Genomic DNA, 27,839 nt, shown 5'->3' with positions numbered 1-27,839 from the left:
AGCTGAAATTAATAAAAAAATATATACTTATTAAGTATGTTACTGCATTGGAAATATGTGTATTTTTTTAAACACGTTTTCCCAGAGAAAATGAAGTTGGCGCTTGTGGCTTTATTTATTGCGCATATTATGGCGCATTGGCCAATCTCTGTAATGCCATAATACTATTTTTTCTAAATATATAAATAAATGAAGTTTTACAATTGCATATTATTTTGTTTCAATATGAAAATATCATCATTATCTACAAACAATTTATTATCTAAATTCACAGTTTCATACCACTATCTTAATATAGTGTATATGTGTATCAAACTAAAAATGTTTTGAATCGTGTCATCTACGCACACTAATTTTCAAGAATGGCGTAATAATATAACGTCGATGCGTTTTTTTACAATAAATACGTCTACGACAAAAAAGAAAAACCATATTATCCTCTCACTTCACCCGTTGGCTATTAAAATAAAACAAAACTCCCCGTAGCGTCGTCGGCCGGCAGAAAAGTCAAAGTATTTTAGTTTTAGTATACGCGCGATCTCTGTATAGTGCGGAATGACGCTTGTGCTCTCTAAAAAAATAATAATGAAAACATCGTAAATAATAAATAAGACATTAATTTTCTTATCGTGTATCCCTAATGAATTTAATAAAATTTATAATACAGCAACACTGATAAATAAGTAAATACTGTTCGTTTTAAATACTTATTTTAATATTCGATTTTAGAATTTTTATTTGAGGGTTCTTTGTGTGTGTTTTAAATCTATTCAGCATTATTGTGGTATTAAAAAAGTTGTGTGATATTCAACGGTTTTCAGTTATAAATTATTGTGTAAAATTAATTTGTTAAATTTAATTAAAACATGACTTATCAGGAGCGGATGTCAATATTGTGTAAAAAATATTCGATACAACTAGACATAGTGTATAATTAAAATGTATCATTCGGAAAGTGATACATGTTTTCTCTGATAGTAAAATAAAAATAAAGCAAATCCATCAGTTTGATAGGAGTGTGGTCAATTAGTTATTATCAAATTATGTTTTATATACTTAGTCATAAGATAATAATGTCTTTTTATTATAAATATATTTGCGTAGGTAACTTCGTGTTTGTGTTTGTTAATTAGTAGCAAATATTCGATATTAAACTATTGTTGTACTTATAGGTATTTTAAATACGAGAACTGATTAATATTCTCCAGTGGCGCACCCAGGGGGGGGGGGGGGGGCAAGGGGCCCTGGCACCCCCCAAAAATGAAAATTATCAGAATGTCTTAAACATTGAAATTGAAAGCCAATAAACTATACCTTTGGGCTTATATAAATATAATAAAAACACGCCAAAAAATGATTTGTAATAATTCTCCAGCACCCTTTTTAGAAAAATTTCTTAGATTTTAATTTTTAATACAAAAATTTCGAAACACTAATGTCAGGTTTTTTTAGAAACCCAATCCCTAATGGAACTGTCAAAAAATTCTCGGTGTCCACCCGAATTCCGGAGTGGTGTAGGTCATGGCTGGGGAGGGCTGACAGGGCTCTAGCTTGGGGGCCCAGGCTGTGGAGGGCCCGGCGTGTCGGGTTGACCAGATAAGTGAGATAAGCACACATCATAAATTAGCTTTAATAGTAAAAAAAGTCGCCTAATACTTCATGGCCATGAACATTTTCAATTAGTTATAATATAATTATACAATATATTTTTTGATTATTATGTGTCGATACTCGACAGCTCCATTATTAAAGTGGATGTATTAAAAATCGCCAATAATTCACTGTATAAGTACACTTAATTTAAACTAAAACACAATTTGAAAAACGTTAATGTAGTGTTTCACACTGCCTTTAATCTTGGCGGTAGGTAGGGGGACCGCCAAATATCCTAGACTGAGGGCCCGTTTCAGGATGTGGGGACCATGGTGTAGTTACACCGAGTGCAATAGACAACATACCGATAAACGAGAAATTAGGCTGTGAAGAAGAAAAAGAGCCTATAGGACTAATTTACATTTTCCTCCTTGCCCCCCCCCATATTAAATCCTGGGTGCGCCACTGATATTCTCATATACCTACTCGTATATATATATATATATATATATATACATATTCTTGATATAGCATTGTTGTTTTAATTTATTAAAACGCAATTATTTTGGAGTACTTATTCCACTTTTAATCAATAGATTGGGACCGGTTTCGTCCTAGTTGAAAATGTCCCTCTGAGGCGGACGAAACCGGTCCTAATCTATTGTTTAAAAGTGGAATAAGTACTACAAAACAAAAACAAAAAATGCGTTTTATTAAATTAAAACAACAATACAATGCAGTTCCACCATGAATTGACAGTTAACAAAATAAAAGAAATTTTATGGTACTCCATGTCGTTATTGTTATCGAGGTATTTTGAGACAAAAAACCAAACCAAAACGTAACAACCTACTGGAACCCAACAATAAGTAGGTTGTGTTAGGTTTTGTTTCGGTTTTTGGTCTTAGAACACCTTAACCAAAATGACGAATTATGAAGTAGGTACTATAAAATTACCATATTCTTTTTAGCACTACCACTACAACAGGTGATGAGGCCCAATGACACTCGTGCAGTGAAACGGTAGAGTAGTCTTCTTCGTCGTGTCGGGTCATCAATAGCTATAATGTGTCGCCCCAGAAGTTAGCGAAGGCAACACCATTTTCCTCGGCTTGTAGGATCTCGTCGAAGTTGCAGCTTACTGGGCAAGCCCTGCATGCAAATAGGTGCTCCGTGCTTTGCATTACACCGCACTCGCAGGTTTGGTCATCACAGAACCCCCCCACTTCACCATGTTGTCTACCCTAGCATGGTTCTCAGTCTGTTTAGGGCTTTACATGTACGGTATCCAAGACTGGCTCCGGGTGGGAGATGCTGTGCTGGTTTTACCCAATCTTCGAGACCCTCGGAGGCAAGGTTCGCCTCCCATGCGGATAGTCTATCTTCTTCGGGTGGGACGGTCAGAGGTATAGTTGTCGCCATAAAGCTTTTTCTGAAACAGTCACAAAAACTCAGGCTTTGAGAGAAAATCACATATAATAATATATATTGTGAAGCCGGAGCCCTTGGATGACAGGTCAACGCCTTATGCATGAGGGCTTCTGTTAAACATAGTATAACGTAATTGACATAAATATCAAGTTAACATTTATTTAAATTTTAGTTTATGAAAACAATTATCGCCACACTGTGGTCAAATAAGAAATATTCTAAAGTTTCTTTACAAAATATAGTTTTTTAAAAGTATTGAAAATATTTTGTCTTTTCTGAAATTTTTAGTTTAAAACGAACGGGATCAAACATGCCGCGTATTACGTCTTGTGTACTTTATTGTAAATTATTATAAAACAGTGATCATTGTCAAAGTGTATGATACTGTTATTCTGTTGGTTTATTAATCGTTTACCTCTGCCGAACAGGCAGTATTCGCCACTGGCATTTAGCCACTTGCAGGGGATTATATTGACGATTTATGAATATCCTCTATTAATTGTTTCGTTATCTATCTAAAACACCCGATCTACCTACATCATATTGTGTTTATTTGGTGGTTTTTATAGTATTTTAGTGTATAGACCACACACATCGCTACCAACCAAATTCCGGTTACATATTGTAATTTTTACAACGTTTTTCTTAGGTCGTATTCTTATTTGCCCGGTGGTTGTTTGTCCGGTGGTTGTTTGTCCAGTGGTTGTTTGTCCGGTACAAATCTTGCAATCGATTTTCAACTAACTTTCCTACTAGCTAGACATTTGAAACTTTTAGAATATATCAGAACACGATGCCAATAGATTTTTTAAATAGTTTTAGCCATCTTTAAGTAGAATTGGATTCATTTTTAGTTAATTCTGTTTTGTATGAAAAGTTATTTCGATACCATTATTGTTTGCTAGGGGTCCTAGCAACTAAATTATTAATAATATATACGTGCGTTACTATGAAAATCAATATGGAATGACATTTCATTATTCAGTATTTCTCTGAAGTAAATTTTTTTGATCGTTTAAGCTAGTCAAGTCCAGTTTGTATGATTCAACAGAAAATTTAAAAACGTTGTATATGAAAAGTTCTTTTTATCTTGTAATTATTATTACATACTAAATTTCACGTTATCACAGTTCACCGTAAATTTTCGTACCGGAAAGAGAGGCCGTATAGCATCGAGATCAATATAGACACGTTGTTCCTGGAGCATTGTAGACAGTAATGTTTCAATTTAAGCAGATTTAATAGGAAAATTAATTTGATATTGATTTGTATCAAATATCTACTTTTGAATCTTTTTGAATTGTATATAAATATGATCTGATTGTATTTCTAATTTATTTACCTAGATACGTATTTTCTTCTGTCTTTCCCTTGTATTCCGGTAGTTTTTATTACGTATTTTATTTAGACATGATTTGATCTTAATGCAATCATCGGTTTCAAAATCAGACGTAGGTGCCTCTCGGTGTATACATGTTCATATGCGATTTATAAAAATGCCATACCTACCTACTTTGGAAAGTTTATATGTGTGAAAGATGATAATAAATTCACCCAAAATCGGTGTTCCATACGCGCGTGGGTTAATTAATTTTTCCAAAAAGTGAAGAATACAATATCATAATATTATAATGTAACATGCACCCGAGACGACGGTGTCTTTTTGTAAGGAATCGTAACCACTACATGTGGGCCTCGACTATAAGTCACTACAGAATTCTGGAGATTTTTCTTCACTTCACTGTCGTCTGCCAAACTTGAGGCGGTTACCAGCGGTTTTCGGATACCTCCTTTCAACCGCTCGTCCTGCATCATTTAGCGTATTTAAAGATTTATTGGTTCTCATTTAAAAGTCTTTCCAAAGACCAGTCGTGGCGTTGCTGTCAAAAGTTTGTAAGTCGATAATTTAGGTATATAGAGTTAACAACGGATTACGTGTATATAAATATACATATGTGTTCTAGAAAAAATCATGGTCATCCGATATTATATGGAACATGCATGTAAAGCACAAGCAAATTAACATTATGCCTGATTTTGGAGGGCATGACAGACTTTCAATTATTCCATAACATGATTTAGAGACTTACCAGCCAACTTTTGGTTAAACTCCACGTAGTGTATAATAAATACTTTACAAATTCAGATAAAATACAATTTTTCCTTGTGCAGACAGAGTTTTCCTGCAGAGTCGATGCATTAACTATGTGGTCCACTCATGAAATATCGTCGCAAGTTTTTTTCATTATCATCTTCTTCCTAGTCTATGTCCGCTCCTCAATTGAAGTCTATGGACACCACGCGCAGCGTCCAAGAATTCCTGTCGCACATTATTTGAATTAGGGAGGGGTTATCAGCGTGGGGCTATCCTCCTGTGTGTGCGCACTGCAATACTGAATATATTATAGAGGTTTAAGAATATTGGATTATTTATTATAGAAAAAACACAATTTTGAAAAATCTTATAAGTATACATACATAAAGAAAAAAAATGAACCGAGTGGGACTCCAACTCACGTCTTTTACTTTCCAGGTGAGAGATTTCGCGTCTAAGCTATCGATCCGTCTATGATTTATGAGAATTATTTCTTACACTTACGTTTCTACGTTTAACCTGAGGTACTTTCAGTACTCAATTCTAATTATTATTTTAGGGAAATATATTTTAGTATTTTATTCCACCTGTAACTACTATTATTATAATATCTTTATATACAATTAACATTTATCGTCATATCCGAACTGGCGTATCGGTATTTTAGGTTCCCCATCTCCACCCGTAATGTATGTAGTCGTGGATATGCAAGGCCGCCTTCCATAACGCTTAAAACGTGTCTGAAAGAAAATATTATACATGCTCACTCTTCTATCCCGATACGGAGCCGCACAGTACATGCACCGTGATGCGTAAATAAATAATTTAGAGAGAAAAGAAAAGGGTTGGACTGGCTCAGCTAATCTCGGTGATATTAAGGGTCTTCTATATCCACTTACTGAATATCAAGATTTGAATTCGAGGAAACGGGATCATATGCTTTCCATACGACGCTGCAAATTTCCCAAATGCCTTTAAAGTGGGCCTCGGTCGTGTGTGGACGGACCCTCGCTAAGAATTCATAAGCGGGCAATCCTCTATAACGTAGCGTATCGGCAGTATACGCAACTGGTAATCATTATGACTACAGTTCTACATAAAATATCTTTTTTAAAATAGACTTGTAAAAAAAACGTGATACGCATTACGATGTTTCGAGGTCGGTCGAACCAAAAAACTTTAATATTATGCTTTTATGGAAAAATTTTCATTAATTTAATTACTTTTCTATGATTTGTTCCTGCAACTGATAACATTTGAACAGAATTGATAACAGTATTAATTATTATATCCAGTCGAATGCAATACTTTATTATCAGCACCTGGCATTAGTTATTTTTATGCAGTTATTATTTTGATTAAATTATAAACATTATCAACGAATACTTTCCGCGATAAAGCCATGTATACACTAGGAAACAAATGGAGAAACATATCAAGGGGCATGACGTTCAACATCTACGTCGATACACTGAATTATTTATAGCTGTCTATCTTAAATGGATAGATACATACAAAAATACATTAAATAAACTAGGTAAGTATTTCTTTTATTTAACGAATAATTCACAAGATTTGATAATGTTAAATTTTAAATGTTGAACTAAAATCGTCGAAATAAAGTAGGATGCCCGTAGCTTAATTGGAAATGCACACTAGCGTGAATCCAGCGGTTACAGGTTCAAGCCCCGTCGGGTGTTTTTCTAGTGGGAGTATTGTATGAGATTTTTTTAAATTATGTGTGTTCAAATGCATTAAAACCAATGATATTATTAATGGACAACGCAGTCAGTACAGTAGCTTGCAAGTAAATTCGCGCATAGCGACATTCGCACATGCACACGCAATTTCCATTATGCGATATCCCCCCGTCGGGAATTTATAGCAATATCACCTTTATTGTAATGGCGTTAGAACAGTGTTTCTAGAGTCAATGGTCATTTGAGCGAACCCGTTCGAACCGAACCATTCGGCAGACCCGACAAAAAGCATCGGGAATGTATAGCAATATCACCTTTATTGTAATGGCGTTAGAACAGAGTATGCCATTCGGCAGACCCGACAAAAAAGTGAGTGTCATTTTTTTCCAGATGCTTCGTCCATATTAATGTCATTGATTAAAACACATCCACAAATGTCTAAAGACATAGAATGATCATCTCCACTCTCAAAAGGCGTATTAATCGCGTTTCTCCCTTAATTTGCCGCCTCCTCGTATCATGTTGCCCATGAATAAGCGATGTTAATCCTTTCTTTACTCTATTACCAAACACTTTATGTAAATTCACGCGGAACCCCTGGCACAACTCGCGGAGGTCCATGTATTGAGAAATTAGGACATTATTACAACCTTCTATGCATAAATATGCTCTGTTTGGAGAAAAAAATGATACATTACTTACAATATTATAATGTATCTATTTCTACCTAACATGGTTCAACTGAATATTATCTTGCGATAATATTCAATTGAAAATAGAATAAACTTTTTACTAGCAAACAGACATTCAACATGTTTAGTGTTGATTATTTTAGCTCTATGCAAAATAATTCACACTGTTGTGTCAAATCTATTTTTTTTTGCACAGGGATGTATTAGCAGGAACAGTATTGTTTAAATTAAAACAAATTATGTATTTAAAAATCGACATACATAGATGGTATAATCAGCGCTTGAAATAGAAAAGTTTATGAACCGGCTCGATAATATTCCGGAAAGATTAAAATGTTGTTTTCATGTTATATACCTTATATACCTACCTAACTACCTCAAACCGACAAATGCAACGAGTCTGTAAATATCTGATACGCACTACTATATTTGGGTATGAAAGGTTTTATAGCGCCGCAGGCGACATTTTTTTTTTTACGAAATATGCTGTCAAATATGGTTTTATATTACAACGTTTTTAATAGGTCGTATTCTTATTTGTCCGGTGGTTGTTTATCCGGTAAAAATCTTGCAATCGATTTTTAACTAACTTCCCGACTAGCTAGACATTTGAAACTTTTAGAATATATCAGAACACGATGCCAATGCATTTTTTAAAATACTTTTAGCCATCTTGAAGTAGAATTGAATTCATTTTTAGTCAATGCTGTTTTGTATGAAAAATTATTTCGGAAGAAATCCGTAATCCAATTCACTATTATTGATTGTTACGGGTTTGGGGTCCTAGAAACTAAATTATTAATATATACGTGCGTTACTATGGAAATCAATATGACATGTCAAAATGACATTTCAGTATTATTTCTATCAAGTACTTACATTTTTTTTATCGTTTAAGCTAGTCAAGTCAAGTTTATATAATTCAACAGAAAATTTAAAAACGTTGTATACCTATAAAAAATTCTTTTTATCTTGTAATTATTTTTCCTTACTTTATAAGCCGAATATAAGCAGTAGTACATGATTTTTCTACTTCGCGTGACGTCATTGCTTTTTACTTATAAATAATGTATTAGTTACGATCGTTTAATATGTTAAATTAGTAATATCATACAATATCTACATACATTGAAGATATGGAAGGTGAATCCTGGAATACTAAACCCAAATCCTATATTATAATGAACACTCATTAATAAGAATTTACGTCATATTCAGATCTCATAAAAACATTGTATTAAAACAACACAAAATTGAAATATTGTTTGTTGAAATTGTCGTGTACGACATGTCATGATTCTTATTAAAATTTATTTAAAAAAAATGATAATAATGACGTAACGACTATCATACTAATTTCTGAACCGGATGGCCATTTCATTTCTATTTTTACCGCGAAACGGAATGGCAGTCTCGAGAATTTCACGAACCGAAGATGGGCTCCGTTACGTTCCGGTCCATTTCGAGGGCAGGGTATAATATATTTTTGTAGGATATAGGTAAAAATGAATCAGTTATGTTTACTGGTAAAATCACGAAAACTACCACGTGTGTGCGAGAATTTTTACCAATGTAAAAATGAATCAGAATATATTGTACACGTGCTATTAAGAGCGTACATAAGTGAAACGGCAAATAATATTCAACTGTATGTGGAACGAAATGTCGGCCGCGTTGCCATTCGGAGAGGGATAGTCGAGGTGTCCGCACGTCGATTTGTTTTGTTATGGCGTCGGTTGAAAATATTCTTAAATCGTGTAAAGATGACTAAAAAACTTTACGTATGTACCTACTTAAAAAAGAAAACTTTCAATGAATATACTATTATTATTACGAATATAATAATAAACATAACGTAAAAAGGACGCATGTTGAATTTTTATGACAAATTATATTTCGTTCGGCTCGCGTCATTTGCACAATCCGCGCATCGCCTAGTCACGATCTTTTAGACCATGCCTCAGCTGAGGTATAGCCTTAACAGTAAACACATGATAGATTATAATAATGTATGCTTTCATAGATTGCCAATACATTGCCCAGCCCAATCAACCGAATAATATGGACCCATGTGAAGCCAGTCATAGAATACGTACCTACAAAGATAACACACGAGCCTCGTGGATCGAATATAAATCTATGACTAAGCGATAGTGCCCATAGAACGCGTCGAGCGGGCGAAATCGGCGTATGAAGCGTTTATTCATAACCATAATCACACGTCTCTTGCCGCGCATTACCCTTCACCTATGTTATAAGCGGCCCAAGCAGCACAAAATAATTATTATTACAGCGTCTCTCATAAGAAAGCAATAAAAATATTATATTATTTCGGGGCTTGTAATTAATATTTACGACGATATTATTCAACCAGCGAAATATAGGACACGGAATAAAATTAAACAATGACTTATTTGTTATTAAATAATGACTTCTCGCCCGTCGAACGACGACGCTTCGAGCAGCGTGATTTTGGTAGCCGTGTTCAATGAATGGAATTCTTTGTATTTTCATTAAATCGTATCGCCGAGAAGCGAAAAACGGTGACTCATGCGGCAGGCGGGGCACAAGGAATCGTTAAGTCCAGTGTGCGCTGGCGTATTTGATTACGTTGTATTTTCGATGATTTACGCGCCACTTGTAGAAATTTTGCGCGAGCGCCGCACTCGCTGCGTCAATGGGCTTTATGCCTAAGACTGCCTCTAAATAAACAATTAAAGCAGACCAAAAGAATTATAATACATATTTAGACACTGATCAATTTGTTAATAGTATGCCTACATAATGTACAAGCAATTTGTTCTGGCATAATAAAGCAGCGAATTATAATAATATTATAATTCCATCCATTTGGTGACATATTCACTCATTTAAATTATTATATTGATTGAAAATTGGTATGGTATTTTGTTTTTAGTCTAGACTCTCAAAAGATAACGTGGTATTATGAATTATGATGAGCGAGCGTTGCTCTATATGTGTTGAAAAATGTTAGGTTAGGTTTGATGGAGAACGTCACTCGGAGTAAACATCTTCACGATCACTTGAGACAAAAGATGTAAGATCAGACGTTGGATTTTGCTAGAATAACCGGTAGCCATGACGTCCCTATTTAAATACTGTCGTCCCTAGTCAAAATGCCGCCCGTAGGCAGTGCCAAAATGCCGCAATTTTTATTATTATTATACAGTAGGTACTTTATCATCCATTCATGACTCCAATATCTAAGAAATTTATTGTATGGATACATTACTAACAATATATCTTGCACTAAATCTAATTTAAACGCCATATCTGCTTCAATAGACAATATCGCGTGTCTACGGTTTCAGATACATTTAAAAATACACTTGACAACTTCCAAAACTCCCGAGTGACTTGCAAACATATTTGGATACATTTTAAATTAGGTATGCACTTGTCATTGCTTTTCACCAAGAACGTGATGTTCAAGGACAACGGAAGTAAACTAGACATCGCAAACCCGACAAAAAATCCTGTTAAGACTTTTATAGTACCTAATTAGTACATTTTGTTTCCAATCAGTGAGATGCATTTTTTAATGAATTTTTCTATTTAATATATATCTAGTGATTCTCCTCGATTTGCCGTCCTTTGGGTAACTGCCACCCCCAAGCGATGCTCAATCTGCCTACCCCCGCGGGACATCACTGGTCAGAGATATTGTCCGGCAACTTCATCTTGGCTACGTGGCAAATCTGTGAACTACGTACAGCTAATCGAACTTCCGGTTTCAAATTAGGAACGCCCCCAAATTTTTCATGACATTTTTGACACTTCGTATTGGACGCATCTATCAATTTACGTAATTTGAAGCTTTTTATATTCAAAAGATGTCTAAAACAATACGAAATGATGTTCGAATTATTATCAGTAAACTTTTGATTTATTGCGAAGAAGAAACAGAGTCGTATTTAAAAGGCAACAGGCATACAATACTTTCAACAAGCCCATTTGACGGGTTCCTGTCATGTCAGGTATGTCAAAATTCAGTGTTGTAATACTAGAAATATTTCCCCAAATACTGGAAATTATGTTTTTATATTATAAAGTTATGTGTATCGTAATCTATTTTATTAATATTTTTAGACGTATAATAATTAAGTATAAATGATCATTAGTTAGATAATGAATTGTCCTATTTTTTCCTAATTATTTTCCTAATTTTTAAACCGATAAGTAGGTACATATTGTTTTAAAATTTATGTAAGGTGGATATAATTTAATTTATAGAAAATTATTTTCACAGTATGTGTTTCTACAACAATTTTACTAAAAATACGATATAAAGACATCATTTGTAAATTATAAAACATGTGATTGGGTCATCAATATAATATTGAATATGTTATATCTTTTTACTTCTTGTTTTTAGTCATAATTTGTGTTCTAGTTATTTAATTAATAAATACCTGCAGCAATATTATCAGTTAATGTGGGTTCAATGATACATTTCCTTCCAAATTCAATAATTACGCTGTATTAATTAACCTAATATAATAGTAATAATTAAGAGGTGAAATTATTTGAAAAAAAAATTCTATTGATATTTATTGAACAATAATTAGACTTATAAATTAATGTACTTATAAACTTACTGAGAATAGAATTGATATAAACTAAAAACCTAATTTCGCGGGATATGTTTTCTCAAAAAATGACAACACTGTGAAATATTCTATACGCGATAAGAGCGACTTCCTGTTGTTGCCTAAATAATGTTGTCGTACAGTAGTATGCCGCGTGTGAAATTTACTCTTTGTTCTGGTCCAGGATCTTAGTGTTGAAGTCAAATGTTTGCCCTGTAACCATGGCGCCCATAACGTCTAGGAAGAAAGAAACATACTACTATGGCAGCGCAAAATCAAAATATTATTAATTTATTTACTTACAATTAGACAATATTTAAAGTAGTGAGTTGTGAATCCGCTCCTGGAATTGTTTATCAAAAAGGTCAAATGCGGTGAATAATATGTAAATTACCGATAACAACACATGTGACATATTATTTTTCATTCAATAGCATTCTTGCAGCTCTAGTTTTACGGCCATTATTAACAATATTTTCTAACGACATAAGCAAAAAATGTACATTAAATTTACATACCCCGTTTTCAAATAATGTCCGTAACCTTCACCGTTTATTATGAAGGGCAGGATATGTGGGAAAATATCATCCTTCTGAATTGCACAAGAATAATATTATTTGAAAACATTCTGGATATATATATTTTTAAAGAGTGACTATATGGTGACTATTTTCATTATAGTACCTAGCATTTGTTTTACATGAAATTTTATTTGTCATTGCTGTTTCGTGTACCAACGTTCTTATTTTGAAATGATCTTTAAAAAAATGATGCCTGTATACGTGAATGGAATTACTGTCGGAAATTGTGATTATTTTTAACTGTCATGACAATAACTCTTTACACGTAAAAGTGCCGAATGTCTATCCAATTTTATTATTCAAGAGTAAGCGAGGCGCAATGTTGTCATTTTACATATACTTTTTTACATATACTACTATCTGACAGGTCGTATTGAAAATCGTAGCTCAAAATGAGTAGGTCGTAGTTCGTTTTTTTGTCGACGGGTTCGCTACGATCGCTCTACTGCGCAGATCGAAAATAATGTTACTGTCGCATTGGAAATTCGGAATCTTCCAATCTTGTTTGATTTATGCACGCAATCTTGCCAACTGCAGGATAATATATGTTTCCCCATACATTTTTTTACTGTGCACAGTACAACCATGCACGTGTAAACGGGGTATAAGTACATAAATACTGGATAATATTGAGTTTGGATGCTTAATTTTGTATCGCTATGATCCTGATCATAGATGTTCTAAATATAGAGATAGGCAACGAAGCGGGTTACTCATGCAACCGAATGAAGCATGTCGACGACAGCCGACAACTTACGAGAAAAAGCGACGCGATAAAAAAATGCAGGGCATCACTGAGGATTTACGTTGGCCCTTAGACCGTAGTACCTTACGTAGTTACTACGTACTCATTTAATATAATAATGTTCAGCGAAGGAAGGTTTAAAATAACAACACTGTTAGGATTTTAGTATAATTATATTTGAATGTTGGGAATTTATGAAAAGATAGGTAGGTTATTTAGGTACTTACTCTATAGGTAGGTTATTTAGGTACTTACTCTATAGGTAGGTTATTTAGGTACTTACTCTATATGTCTTTCAAAAGTAATACAAGTAATAAAGTAATCATAATAATAGCAATAAAGTAATTAAAGTAAATAAAATTATAAAAGGTTATAATATATATTATGTCATATTATATTAATCAAAAATAAAGTTTACATAAAGATATAGAAAACACATTATTAAATTCTTGCAAATATCCCATCACTGTAATTAATTCAGCCTTAATTAAGTTTAACTTACAAATTTGTAATTAGTTCGGGTTTAATTAAGTTATACTACAATATAATATATATACCTACAATATATATAATATATAAACAACTTTCCTTTCCTAACCTATATAATATATAGTACGTACATATCTATAGGTAGGTATATGGATTATAAATATCTGAACACAAACACGTCTCATAATCAATTAATATTGTAAACAAAATAAATAAATAAATATATATCACGTTATTCACAATTTTTAAAAATCTTGTGTACTGGTATTCCACGAAGAATTAACAGTGAATAATATCAAAGTATCAACGCATACAATGATATAACAATGCTCAAATATACGATACAATCAAAATGTGTTACTTATATTCAATTATAATATTAATAATCAATGCGTTCACTTAAATGCGGTCCTGAGCAATACAAACACGACTGCTGTGTAATGGTATGTAAAAAGAGTAATTCGGAACGAATTTAAGCACGCGTTATGCAGCCGAGATTATTTTAGATTATTATTTTAACATGTATACAATTAATTAAATATATTCATTTGTGATACGTCACGGCTCCTAAGCGTTTATTCTTTTCATTACTGTCGTTTTTACAATTTAACACACTACACACAACCATTTGTACTGAATATTACCTAGCTCAGGTGAACCTTCCACGTTGATTTACCAATGCAAACTGAACGTCAATGTGACGCACGTTGAAGTGCTACCATAACTTGATTACCAGCCTGCCTCACCATACTTTCATATAAGTTGCTGTCCCTAGATCCTGATACTGTGCACCGGTCCGCACAAAGAGAATCTATGTAATTGAAAATACACAATCGATTTATTAATAGTCAAAAAATTAAAATCGCCACGACTTGTAAGTAAACAATAGGTACATTACAATGTAATTCTCACACATAAGTCGAGGATAATAAATGATAATATGTAAGCTTCCAAAGAGCGGAGTTTATTTGATTTGAATACTATTTATTAACGGGCGATACGTTCGCCAAATGGATTTACACCATGTCATAAATACCCATTGAAATAACCACATAAAACTCATGGTTTTAGATGCAAGTGTTTTACCTAATATGCGACCATGGGCATAACTATAAAATACCACTCAAACAAGTTGTACGTCACTGAGCAAAATGTCCTCAATTATAGATAATATTATGAATGTAAATTGTATATTATAATATAATATTATTCTAGGGATATTTGATAATTTCAAGAAAACTATGTTTTTTACAATCATTCGAAACTGTCGTGTTATACGATTGATGGAATACATTATGATGATGATATAGGGACAACACCCACGGTGGCCGCGCGGCTTAAGCGTTGGAATATAACGCCGTGGGTCCCAGGTTCGAATCCTGGGTCTGGCAAGTACACAAATTGTTTTTCAATTTGTGTCTGTCAGGGTCATGGCCCCCACAACCTGACTCGGCCCCCCAGGCTAGGATCTTTAGCGGGCCCCCCTACCTATCGCTAAGGATAAAGGCAATGTGATGCTCTACAGTAGCGTTTTCCAAGTGGTGTACGCGGTAAAATTAATGTGTAGGTACTTGCCTATATTTAGTGTTTTTTTTTTATATTTTAACTCATTACGTGCGCCCATTTGAATTAAAAATTGTATCGTATAACCACATAATTTTAAATGATAACATTTTTGAAAAAAAAATAGCGCCGCAGGTGACTTTTTTAACTATTAGAACAAATTTGTGATGTGTGTTTATCTCACTTATCTGGTCGACTCGCCTCGCTGGGCCCCTCCTGGCCATGGTCAAGGTATGGACCTAATTGGTTGAGCAAGTGGCTGACATCCATTTCTCGTAAAAAAAAACGAAAAACCTGTTGATACAAACCTCTACTCTGTGGGGTTATTAGATAGGACGTACATGGTTTAGTTAGCAAATTCGAGTCCCGCTGGGTGTCGTATTTGTTTCTAAAACATCTTTTCTCGTGGTTGTACATTTTTTTAAGTATGTTAAATAAATTATCGCTATAGAAGAGCCATGTTAAAATTGAGAATAAAGCCATATATCTGTGGTTATAGATTAAAATATAATATATCAAATGTATATAACATTATACAAATGGAAAAATATATTCAGTAAACTTTTAATTGGGGTTTGAAATTTATTTGAAAATTTTCAATGACACATCTTTTCTGCAAAGTCTAGAAAAATACAAATTTTCGACCATCACACGGCATCTGGGCCCTTAAACTGTTATTGAAACTGATATATTTGGTAATTACATACGTGTACATTCAATGTACAATTATATTATAATAGTTACCGCACAGTAGATTGATTGACAAAATAACCACCCCTAATTGCGTAGGTTTGTGTGTTCTAGTCAGGGGTTCGAATCGGAACTGAACTGAAAACCCGAAAAACCGTTATTTTTGTCGGAACGAAAACCGGAACCGAACCGAAAAAAGCGATATTTTGAAATATTAATTTTAAGTTATTAAAAAAATATCGCTTTTTTCGGTTCGATACATGTTCAAACGCGCACGTTAACACAACTTACTCCTTCAGTAGTTGTCGTTCAGTTTTCAATCACCAATTCGATGAGCATAATAATTATATATTATATGACACATATATAAATAAATGCTGTTGTTTTTTATTTGAAATGTGTGTGTCAAATTCAAGGTGCAAATAAATCATCTCGACATAATTCTTGTAATTTATAATACTATATTATGTTAAACATTTATGTGTAAGATCGTGTGGTGCAGTATAACTATTGGTTTAGGAGCGTGACATACAATTTTATAAATTATGGTAGAAAATAAATTGTTAATACTTACAAATAAAAACATTTAAAAATTAATCATTCGGAGCTGAACTGAAAACCGAAAATCGGAACTGAACCGATATAATATGGGTGGTTCACAATAATTATGGATCAAGTCTATCAAAATGGATCCTGTTATATTTGGAGCTAAAGTTAAAACTTCTATTGTTTAATTCAGGAATGTTTTCACTGTATATACTTACCATATTTTGATTGTACCTACATGGATCAATTTAACTAAATAGTCGAAACATAGAGTATATTCAGGCTTTATTAATATTAAAAAAAATAATGTTAGCAAATACCTCTTTATACTAATGAAGAAACTTGGTCAAAATGGACAATGTTCACATTCAATTTGATGTCTTATCGATACCAGTTTTGCCATTTATGTTGAAAATAGAGCTAAGCTACGATTGTGATATTAACACACAATATAGAAATTTCTTTTATCTAGCCAATTTTTTGTAAATTGGACTTGATCCATAATTGTTATGAACAACCCATATATATTACAACGTTTTATTTATTATTATGTCGTATTCTTATTTGTCCGGTACAAATATTGCAATCGATTTTAACTAACTTCCCGACTAGCTAGACATTTGAAACTTTTTGAATATATCAGAACACGATGCCAATGCATTTTTTAATATTTTAGCCATTTTTAAGTAGAATTAAATTCATTTTCAGTTAATTCTGTTTTGTATGAAAAGTTATTTCGGAAGAAATCCGTAATCCAATCCACTATTATTGGTTGCTAGGTTCCTAACAACTAAATTATTAATATATACGTGCGTTACAATGGAAATCAATATGAGTGTCAAAATGACATTTCAGTATTATTTCTATCAAATACAATTTTTTTGATCGTTTAAGCTAGTTAAGTCAAGTGTATATGATTCAACAGAAAATTTAAAAACGTTGTATATAAAAAGTTCTTTTTATCTTGTAATTATTTTTATTTGAATTGCAACGAAAACTGAAACGAAAAAAAATAACTTTTCGAAGCCCTGGTTCTACTGATTTAAATTCACATGTTTTTTTTCAGTACCTATGTGTTTTGTTGGTAATTCAGAACAGTAGGTAATAAAGAATCTCTCAATACATGTGGCTAAGATCCACACTGGCTTATAAAAGGCGATTAAAAACGGAGGCTGCGACACTGGTTAAGTAATAAAAAATGCCATAACATATTAATTGAATCCATAAGGAAAATTCTTAAGAACAGTTAAAAGCATTTTTTGTATTAATATAATATTTTATTGTTGTTGGTTTTGATTATAGAAATAGTTGATTATTATCATTTTACGATTATGCAGACTCAACAATAATAATATATTACTTGTTTATATATCATTAATGATGACCATGGTATTATAAACAAGATTTGAATTTAAAATTTTAAGAATAGTTTTTTTTTATTTATAGCTATATTGCACGTTTGATGCGTATAGGAATTTTTTAGAGTACCTAAGTTGGTCGAACCGCAAAATTTGTTTATTCAGCTGATTTACAGTAATTACGAATAAAATGCTTACGTTAAATTATTTGTTAAAATAACATCGCTAATATTGTTATAATTAAAAAAAGACCTATTAATATTATTTATCTTACAAACAAATCATTCTGACTCGCTGGGATCATGACTTTTTTTAATAAAGGTTTACAGAAAATCTACATCACATGAAAAATAATGTTATAATATTTTAATTTCAGGATTTTTTGATCATGTCTTCGTTTACCTCATTATTCAGGAATGTATAAAAATATAAATCTACATTAGTATTTTTATAGCGTGTCACTTGTCAAAATGAATGTTAAATTACCTAGGTATCTCTCATTCACTTAAATTAACAGCCTCAAATAACACAATATTATAGAGGGATTCCTAAGCCCCAGCGCCATGGCCCCCGCCGACCGATGTGTGTGCACCTGCCACTATTCGACGCTACAGAATTTTTATGAGTTCAATTTTATTTTGACGAATTATTTACGAAATTATTATTTTTGTATTATTTAATATTTATTACCTGTATCAAAATATAAATTTGCTTTGAAAACATAGGTGGTGCTCGCCGCCCTACCAATATTTTAAAATGTGCTCTAAGGTACAAAAAGGTTGGGAACTATAGGTGCTTTCAAACATAGTATCCTACATTTTTAAGTCCATCAATAATGTTAAGTCAAACAATCGGTGGAGGGAAAGTGACAATGATATTCGTGTTCGCGAAGTGACAATATATGCTGTGGGGACTATAATTATCTACTATTACTCATGAAATCATCATTATCTTAGTCATTATAGATCCACTGCTGGGTGAAGGTCTCTCTTTGCTGTCTCCGCTCTTATCTGTTACGTACTTCCGCTAAAGTCGATTTTCTTATTTATCCAGCGAGTTTTTGGTCACCTTTAGATATTTTAATATAATTATCTTGGGTAACGGCTAGATGATAAGATTTGTCCAGTGATGATTTGATTTTCGAGTGATCTATTTAAGGGCGGACGTACTCAGCGTGGGTCAAAATGGAGCTTTTTTTCTATTTTAAAAGCATGATCCTGGACATACCTTAAACGTTGTAGATAATCTATTTATATAATTTTGAAGCCTTATTATCTTTTATATTTATTTTAAACATTTGATGACTGCATAAAGTATTTTTATTACATAAAATAGTATTCTTTTAAACCTCTCGCTCTAATGTTTTAGAATATAGTCATATTTCAGTACATAAATGTGCAGTGGTGTTAATATTTTTACATTTATTAATTTTTAAACGCATTTATAAAACTATCAGTATAAATTATGTCGACATTATTATAGTGAAATATTTACGATAAAAAATGATATTGATAATCTCTGTGATCCCAAATTTGACAAGAATTAGGCATTTTATTATTCAAAAAATGGGCAAGATTAACACATTTGAAGATAATTCTAAAGATACTAATTATAAGCTATGTCTTTGACGATTCAAGTGTGATAAACATCCTACGAATAATGATTACTTTATATAAATTATTGACCTAAGAATAAGGTAGTGTTTTTTTGAAATACGCCATTTCTTTTGGCATTCCCCAGTGGTTAAGCTACAACATACAGCCGTAACCATAAATTGACAAACTATAATTGAAGTAGGGAGTAAAATGATGTTAACGCGTACCTAACATGTACCTAACCGTATTTTTTTAACGGTACATGTTCAAGGATCCAGGATCATGCTTTGGAAATAGAACAAAAGCTCCATTTTGACCTACGCTGAGCATGTCCCCCCTTAATAACTCATTTAGTTTACTGTAAACTCGAGTAATTTAAAATTTTAAAGGTAACATTCCAATCCGTGTTTTACATGCCCCCCAAAAGGGGGTCTGACAGAGCTCTAGGCTTCTGGCCCGGGGTCTGGGTGGGGAGGGGGCGTCGTAGCGGGTCGACCTAGCAAGTGAGATAAACACATACCACAATTTTTCTCAAATGGTAGGAAAGACGCCAGCGGCGCTATTTTACTTTAAAAATGTTAACATTAAAAAATATGTGGTTATGTGAAGAAAAATTTCATTATTGTATGTCGATATTATTGTATGTCGAAACTCCATGATTATGAAGTGGATTTATTCAAATAATTACAAGATAAAAAGAACTTTTTATATACAACGTTTTTAAATTTTATGTTGAATATGTTCAATATGCTCAAACTTGTACATGATATGAAGTAAATAAAAAACAAACAAATATAGAATACTGAAATGTCATTTTCACATTTCATTTTGATTTCCATAGTAACGCACGTATATATTAATAATTTAGTTGCTAGGACCACCCCCTTAGCAACCAATAATAGTCTTATACTTTTTACGGATTTTTCTGAAATAACTTTCGATACAAAACAGAATTAACTGAAAATGAATTCAATTCTGCTATTAAAAGAATGCATTGGCATCGTGTTCCGATGTATTCTAAAAGTTTCAAATGTCTAGCTAGTCGGAAAGTTAGTTAAAAATCGATTGCAAGATTTGTACAGGACAAACAACCACCGGACAAACAAGAATACGAGCTAATAAAAACGTTATAAATTTAAAAAAAAAACGCTAAAAAAATACACTGAATATCCTTAATTTTACCTGGAGCACCATTTGGGAAACGCTTCTGTAGAGCGTCACACTGCTTTTAACCCTAGTGATAGGTAGGGGACCCTGCCAAAGATCCTGTCCTGGAGGCCCGTTTTAGGATGTGGGGGTCATGGTGTTATACAAACATAAATATTTTTTTGTAATGTAATTATTAATTTTCTTCAATAGTATGTAATATATTTTTTGAATAAACTTGTAATCTTTCCGCACGTGCAATTAATTATACACTGTGATCATATATCAATCTACACAGTGTTATGATTGTATTTGCTTATATACTAATTGTACGTGTATATATTAATTGTTTATAGAAGATATATACAAAAAATTGTAATATTATCTGTGAGATTTTAAAGTAGCATCTATTCCGTATGTCAGAGTATTCTTCATGAATGACGCAAATACTTTAACTGTATTACATGCTTCTTCAGGGCTTGGGTTAACCCTTCTCGGCTTCCAGCAGAACGTAGAGTGTGAATATGAACCGCTTGTACTTTTTATTTAATCCGATAATTTAGTTTGTGCTCTTTCTCGTCCTGTCCAACCTTCCACCTGATCAAATACCACGAGAGGTTGTTGTCTTATCCGTGGGCTATATTAACAAAAATAATTACAAGATAAAAAGAACTTTTTATGTACAACGTTTTTAAATTTTCTGTTGAATCATATAAACTTGACTTGACTAGCTTAAACGAACAAAAAAATTTGTACTTGATAGAAATAATACTGAAATGTCGTTTTGACATGTCATATTGATTTCCATAGCATCGCACATATAATATATTAATAATTTAGTTGCTAGGACTCCAGATCCCTAGCAACCAATAATGGTGTCGAAATAACTTTTCATACAAAACAGAATTAATTTAAAATGAATTCAATTCTTCTTAAATATGACTAAAAATATTAAAAATGCATTGTCATCGTGTTCTGATATATTCTAAAAGTTTCAGATGTCTAGCTAGTCGGGAAGTTAGTTAAAGATCGATTGCAAGATTTGTACCGGACAAAGAACCACCGGAAAAATAAGAATACGAGCTAAGAAAAACGTTGTAATAATGGAGAGTTCGACGCAGGCAAATCGGTAAAATTATCTCTCCGTCCATGGCAAATTAATTTGACCGTCTGGGGTAGATAAGCCATATAAAAACACACTTATGTCTTATATTTCTTTTATAAAAGATCCATAAAATTAGATAACTATGTTAATATTTTCGGAAAATTATCGAGCTCTCCGGTTCGTATAATTTTCTATTTCGAGCGCTGCCGAGGAGACCACAAGTCTCGAATATGGAGTTCGCCTACATAACGACATTTCAAATAAGTACGTCTAGCCGTTGTCATACTGGCAAGTCTAGACTTATTTTGGTCTTCCAAATTGATTCCAGTTTGGATTTTTTGCAAATGCTATTCTCCTTTCGATATCAGCTTTACATGACTTCATCCAATGACATTATTAATGGACAACGCACTCAATACAGTAGCTAGCAATTAAATTCACGCACAGCGACATTCGCACATGTATAGGTAGAAGTCACGCAATTTCCATTATGCGATATCACGCATCGGGAATTTATAGCAATATCACCTTTATTGTAATGGCGTTAGAATAGTGTTTCTAGTGTCAATGTTCATTTGAGCGAACCCGTTTGAACCGAACCGTTCGGCAGACCTGACAAAAAGCGTCGGAAATTTATAGCAATATCACCTTTATTGTAATGGCGTTAGAACAGATTATGCCATTCGGCAGACCCGACAAAAAAGTGAGTGTCATTTTTATTCCCAGATGATTCGTCCATATTAATGTCATTGACTTCATCAGAGATGGTTTACCCAACATAAACATATTCGCTTACCAGTGGCGTGCGGTGCGTAGATGCTGTGGATGCATCGCATGCCTTAATTATTCCGATATATAGTATAAGTATCCACATGATCAGTAAATCCATTTAATGACATCGTAGTTGGCGGTACTGCTCCGTACTCCAGCAAATGTGGTGTAGCTAGTATATTTTCTATTGTTCCACATTATTTAAAGACAGCATCGTCAATGGCATTATTTATTTGTTTTGACATTCTGGTATGGAGTATTCAGTAAAAATCATTGATATACTACTGGATGAATCATATGCTTCTTAAAATGACGCCCGTTTTTCAGCGACTCGGCCAATGTTAAAACTTACTGTTTATTATGGGTAAGCCCGATCTAGCTTGCATCTTACTCTAACTAATAGTCAGCGCATGACGACTTGCTCTGTCTGCTTTGCGTTGCAGCCACCCTTAGGTTCACTATTCCAAGAACGCAAATTTAGTTTTACAGCCAGGGCAATACGGGTGAAATTCGGGAATCCATGTCAACGGTCTTAACGCATTATACCTACAAGGAAACATTATAAGACGATATTCGTAATATCTTTTGTGGTACATTTTTAGAATGACACTTGTATGGGAACTCCTCATCTAGTAGTATATCAATGGTAAAAATAATGTATCTCAAAAGAATCATAAAATACGATTTTATAAGAATATGCTTTCAAGACAAGACAAATCTCAAAAGACATCGCATACCATTACTTATTCCATATATTGTATGTCATAATATTGTTTCCAATATATACTCACTTTGCTTTACCGCCGTAATGTGTACTGTTACTATCCAACAACAAGAAATCGGCGATAACAAGAAGTCGCTGTAGTCGCATATAGAAGACTTCTCAGTGACGTACCTGCCTAGACGCGTCTTTAAATAATGTATAGGCTTTCCTTTTAGATTGCGAGTCTTTTTCTTCTTCGCAATAAACCAAACATTTACTAATAATAATTCTAACATCACTCATGATCGTTTTAGACATATTTTTATTATAAAAAGCTTCAAATTACGTAAATTGATAGATCCGTACAACACGGGAGCATAAATTAAATGATAAATTTCGGGGCGTTCCTCATTTGGAAACGGAATTGCGATTAGCTGTACTGGAGGGGTTGTTAGTTAGTTAGTTTTAACACGTGGACAAGAAGTTATTGTTCAACAATATCTTAAGGCTACGAATTGTTTATCTCCCTCAAACGTGCTGTCTTCACTAACTGACAAATACATTATCATATAACTTTAAAACTTTCCACTATCTTACTTTTCCTACAGGTAGAATTCATACATTAAAAAACCAATTAAGTATTTTACTTTTAAATTATTTAATCTACCGAGTTCTTTCTGATTTTTTTTTATCGTTTAAACAAATATACACTTAGAAATATGAATTGGATTCGCTCTGTGAAGAATTGATAATTCACGGTTGCTTCTAATTATTAAAATTATTCATACAAGACTTAATGTTATACGCCAGGGATGGCGAACCTATGGCACGCGAGATGATTTTTCATAGCACGCGAATGAAGAGAAAAGAAATTACTATTTCATTTATTCCTATTTACAAAATATTTTTTTTTATAAAAAAGTTTTACAAATATATAAGAATGTTCTTAATTACTTATTTATAATATTACAAAATAAAGACGACATAGCCATAGCCATAGCCATAGCCATAGCCATAGCCATAGCCATTGGGTATTTTCTTCGGTTTTTTCATATTATTATGTGTACGACGAAATTCATGCATAAATGACAAATCGTATTGTTAAAAAAATAGCAAATCCTTTTCAAGAATAATCATTTCGTTTAACGGCCCACGTGCTCGTCGTAGGTCAAAATTGAGTTTTTATTGTATTTTCAAACCATGATCCTGGACACTCCTTAAACGTTTTAGATAATCTATTTATATAATTTTGAAGCCTTATTATCCTTTATAGTTATTTTAAACATTTGATGACTGCATAAAGTATTTTTGTTACATAAAATAGTATTCTTTTAAACCTCTCGCTCTAATGTTTTAGAATATAGTCATATTTCGGTACATAACTGTGCAGTGGTGTTAAGATTTTTTACATTTATTAATTTTTAAACGCATTTATAAAACCATTAGTATAATTTATTACGAGATAATTTTTGTAAAATATTCACGATAAAAAATTATATTGATAATCTCTGTGATCCCAAATTTGACAAGAATTAGGCATTTTATTATTCAAAAAATCGGCAAGATTAACACATTTGAAGATGATTCTAAAGATACTTATTATAAGCCATGTTTTAGACCATTCAAGTGTGATAAAGATCTTATGAATAATGATTGCCTTATAATAATTATTGACCTAAGAATAAGGTAGTGTTTTTTTGAAATACGCAATTTCTTTTGGCATTCCCCAGTGGTTAAGCTACAACATACGGCCGTAGCCATAAATTGACAAATTATAATTGAAGTAGAGAGTAAAATGATATTGACGCGCGTGTTTGAACATTTTTAACAATTTTGACCTTCGACGAGCATGTCCCCCCTTATAAGTCGGTCCTTAGGATCGGGCAATTAAAAATAAAAATATTCAATCAACGAACTTTATGGAATTATTTATCGGCAGTCATTCAAATAAAATAACTGCTTGTTATTTTGCCTCAAACAAAGTCTCTAAACATGGAAAACCGTTCAGTGATGGAGAATATAATATGAAAGAAGAGCTGTTTAAATGCTTCCACGATCTCTTTGAGACTTTTGAAAACAAGGAAATAAATATTCAAAAAATAAAAGATGCATGCCTTTGGGTAGAATTACGGTGAAAGATAGAATATCAAGACCTCAATTGTAATTTTTAAACTTTTGGAATTCTTAAAAAACTTTTTTTTCGCTATGAAAAAGTAAGTGCTTGGCACTTCAGACAGTCGAAAAATATTATTTGGGAAATTTTGGCACGCGTACGTAAAAAGGTTCGCCATACCTGTTATACGCTTTAGCATAATATTAAGCATAGATTAGAGATTATGAATGTGTATACATATAATATAATATGCATGTACATATATAAGTAATAGGCTCCACACAAGTCGTTAATCTGTTAAGTGGACATAGCGGTATATTTTTCGTACCTTCTCGGACACGCGTGGACAGAATCACAAGATTGTCAAGAAAACTATTAAGTGGGTACATACTTATAGCAATATTAGCAATATTGCATGAAAAATCATAATTTTGTTTACACTTTGTTTCACTACAAAGAATGAGTTAATATGGTTTGGAGTCAGGGCCGCGTTAAGGGTGGTTGCCGCCCGGGTGCATGCTCAAAATTGCCGACCTACCCCCAGAGAGTATCTATTATAAGACTCGTTAGCCAAAATTTGTCTTAATTAAGTATGGTACCTTTAGCATAGTGGTCTATGTGCGTGGACGCGAAACCCGAGAGATGCAGGTTCGATTCGTCTTACTTTTTTCAAAAAGATTTTTTCTATTGGTTTTAATATATTTCTCAGAAGTGTTTTCAAAAATGATGTATGTTCAATAATTAGAATGTTGCATTCTTAAATGTTGTGAATTATTCGTTGAATAAAAAAAGTAATCAATCAAAAAGTAGAAATAATTATTTTATTCTCATCAAAATAGGTAAGTAATTATACCTATTATAACAAAACCCCCACACACCCACGTTTTGACACATTTGACACCCACGGTGGCCGCGCGGCTTAAGCGTTGGACTATCACGCCGTGGGTCTCAGGTTCGAATCCTGGGTCTGGCAAGTACACATATTGTTTTTCTATTTGCGTGGAGTCAGGGTATGTACCTATTAGGTTGGGCAAGTGGCTGACATCCATTTCTCGTAAAAAACAAAATCTGTTAATACAAACCTCTACCTTGTGGAGGTCCATATGATCCTATCAGGATCGGACATGGTCGGAAAAAAACAAATAACAAAAATGATGACTTATTAAATATTATAGGGATAACACTCCGTATAATAATATGAAACGATTTTTGAAACGTCATATGGGCACAATTTATAAAAAAATATATATATTTAATGAGATATAAGACAATTGTGTCGCAGGCGACTTTTATAGTGCACATAAAACAATTTTTTTCTTGATATGTTACACCTTTATGATACTCATTTTCTTAATTATAATTCGCCCAGAATCTTAGATTTGCCGCCCTATTAGTAGTAAGTAAACTATTAGACAGTAAGTAACATACCTAGGTACTTCATATATTTAGTCATAAAATTCAGTTTATATATTTCAGTAAAATTTTATATTTTTCAATAAAATCCTCAAATAATATTTATTTATTAGTTTTATCGTCCCCTGAATTCTGCCATGTATACAATTGAAACAATAAAAAGATCCACTGATTAAATTAGCTATAGGTGACTTTGCATTGCAGGTTAATTTGCAAAGAACTTCACACTATTGCTATGATATTTATTTTTCAATTTGCTAATTGATAAGCAGCTACTAACAATTAATACACTTACGGCATTGTTATTTAGTTGAAAAATCATATAAAATTTGTGTAAAACCGTTCATAACTAATCACAATGAATATAAAAAATTACCGCCATATTGCGTGGATTGAAAATCGGAATTGAAACTTAGCGATATTTATATTTGTGGAGTTTACCAACATAATCATGCTTCATGCTTTTACTAAATAATATTTCAAATGTCATAACAGAAATAACGTATACGGCTCTTTCTATTTATAGATTAAATTCTTTACATTTAACCAAGTAATTCGTAATTATTTCTATACTTAAAATTAAATACGATTAGAACGACAGAATTAAATATTTAATTTTTTGTTTTAAATGGACCAGTGACGTCCCGTTGGGGTAGGCAGATTGAGCGTCGCTTGGGGGAGGCAGTTACCCAAAGGGCGGCAAATCGAGGAGAATCATTAGGTATACATAGAAAGCTACCTAAACTTAGTAATGACGGCAATATCTTTTCATTAAAAAATTCGGTACTGTTCGGTTAAAGCGGATACAGCGGAAAACGCATTTTAAAAATAGCCGATAAACTGGATTATTTGTTAGTTTGGGTTAGTTTAGGTTAGGTTAGGTTGGGTTAGGTTAAGTTA

General features: G+C 32.8%; 1 protein-coding gene across 4 annotated transcripts in view; it reads left to right on the top strand.

Annotated features, from left to right (window-relative positions):
• Positions 1-525: 525 nt before the first annotated feature.
• LOC147070246 (G protein-activated inward rectifier potassium channel 3-like) overlaps positions 526-27,839 on the top strand; it is a 97,140-nt gene continuing 69,826 nt past the window's right edge. The window contains exon 1 of one of the 4 annotated variants that reach the window (XM_085949735.1): positions 526-683. The gene's annotated coding sequence lies outside the window, so the exon portion shown is untranslated. Of the gene's footprint in view, positions 898-27,839 lie in introns of all 4 variants that reach the window. The other 3 variants (XM_085949736.1, XM_085949733.1, XM_085949734.1) reach the window with 3 other exon arrangements.

Source organism: Rhyacophila brunnea, unplaced genomic scaffold, assembly GCF_057557595.1.
Source record: "Rhyacophila brunnea isolate RB1 unplaced genomic scaffold, BYU_Rbru_1.0 scaffold_22, whole genome shotgun sequence".
Taxonomy (NCBI): Eukaryota; Metazoa; Arthropoda; class Insecta; order Trichoptera; family Rhyacophilidae; genus Rhyacophila; species Rhyacophila brunnea.
The sequence above is the reverse complement of the archived record's forward strand: the minus strand, read 5'-3'. Positions and strand labels throughout refer to the sequence as shown.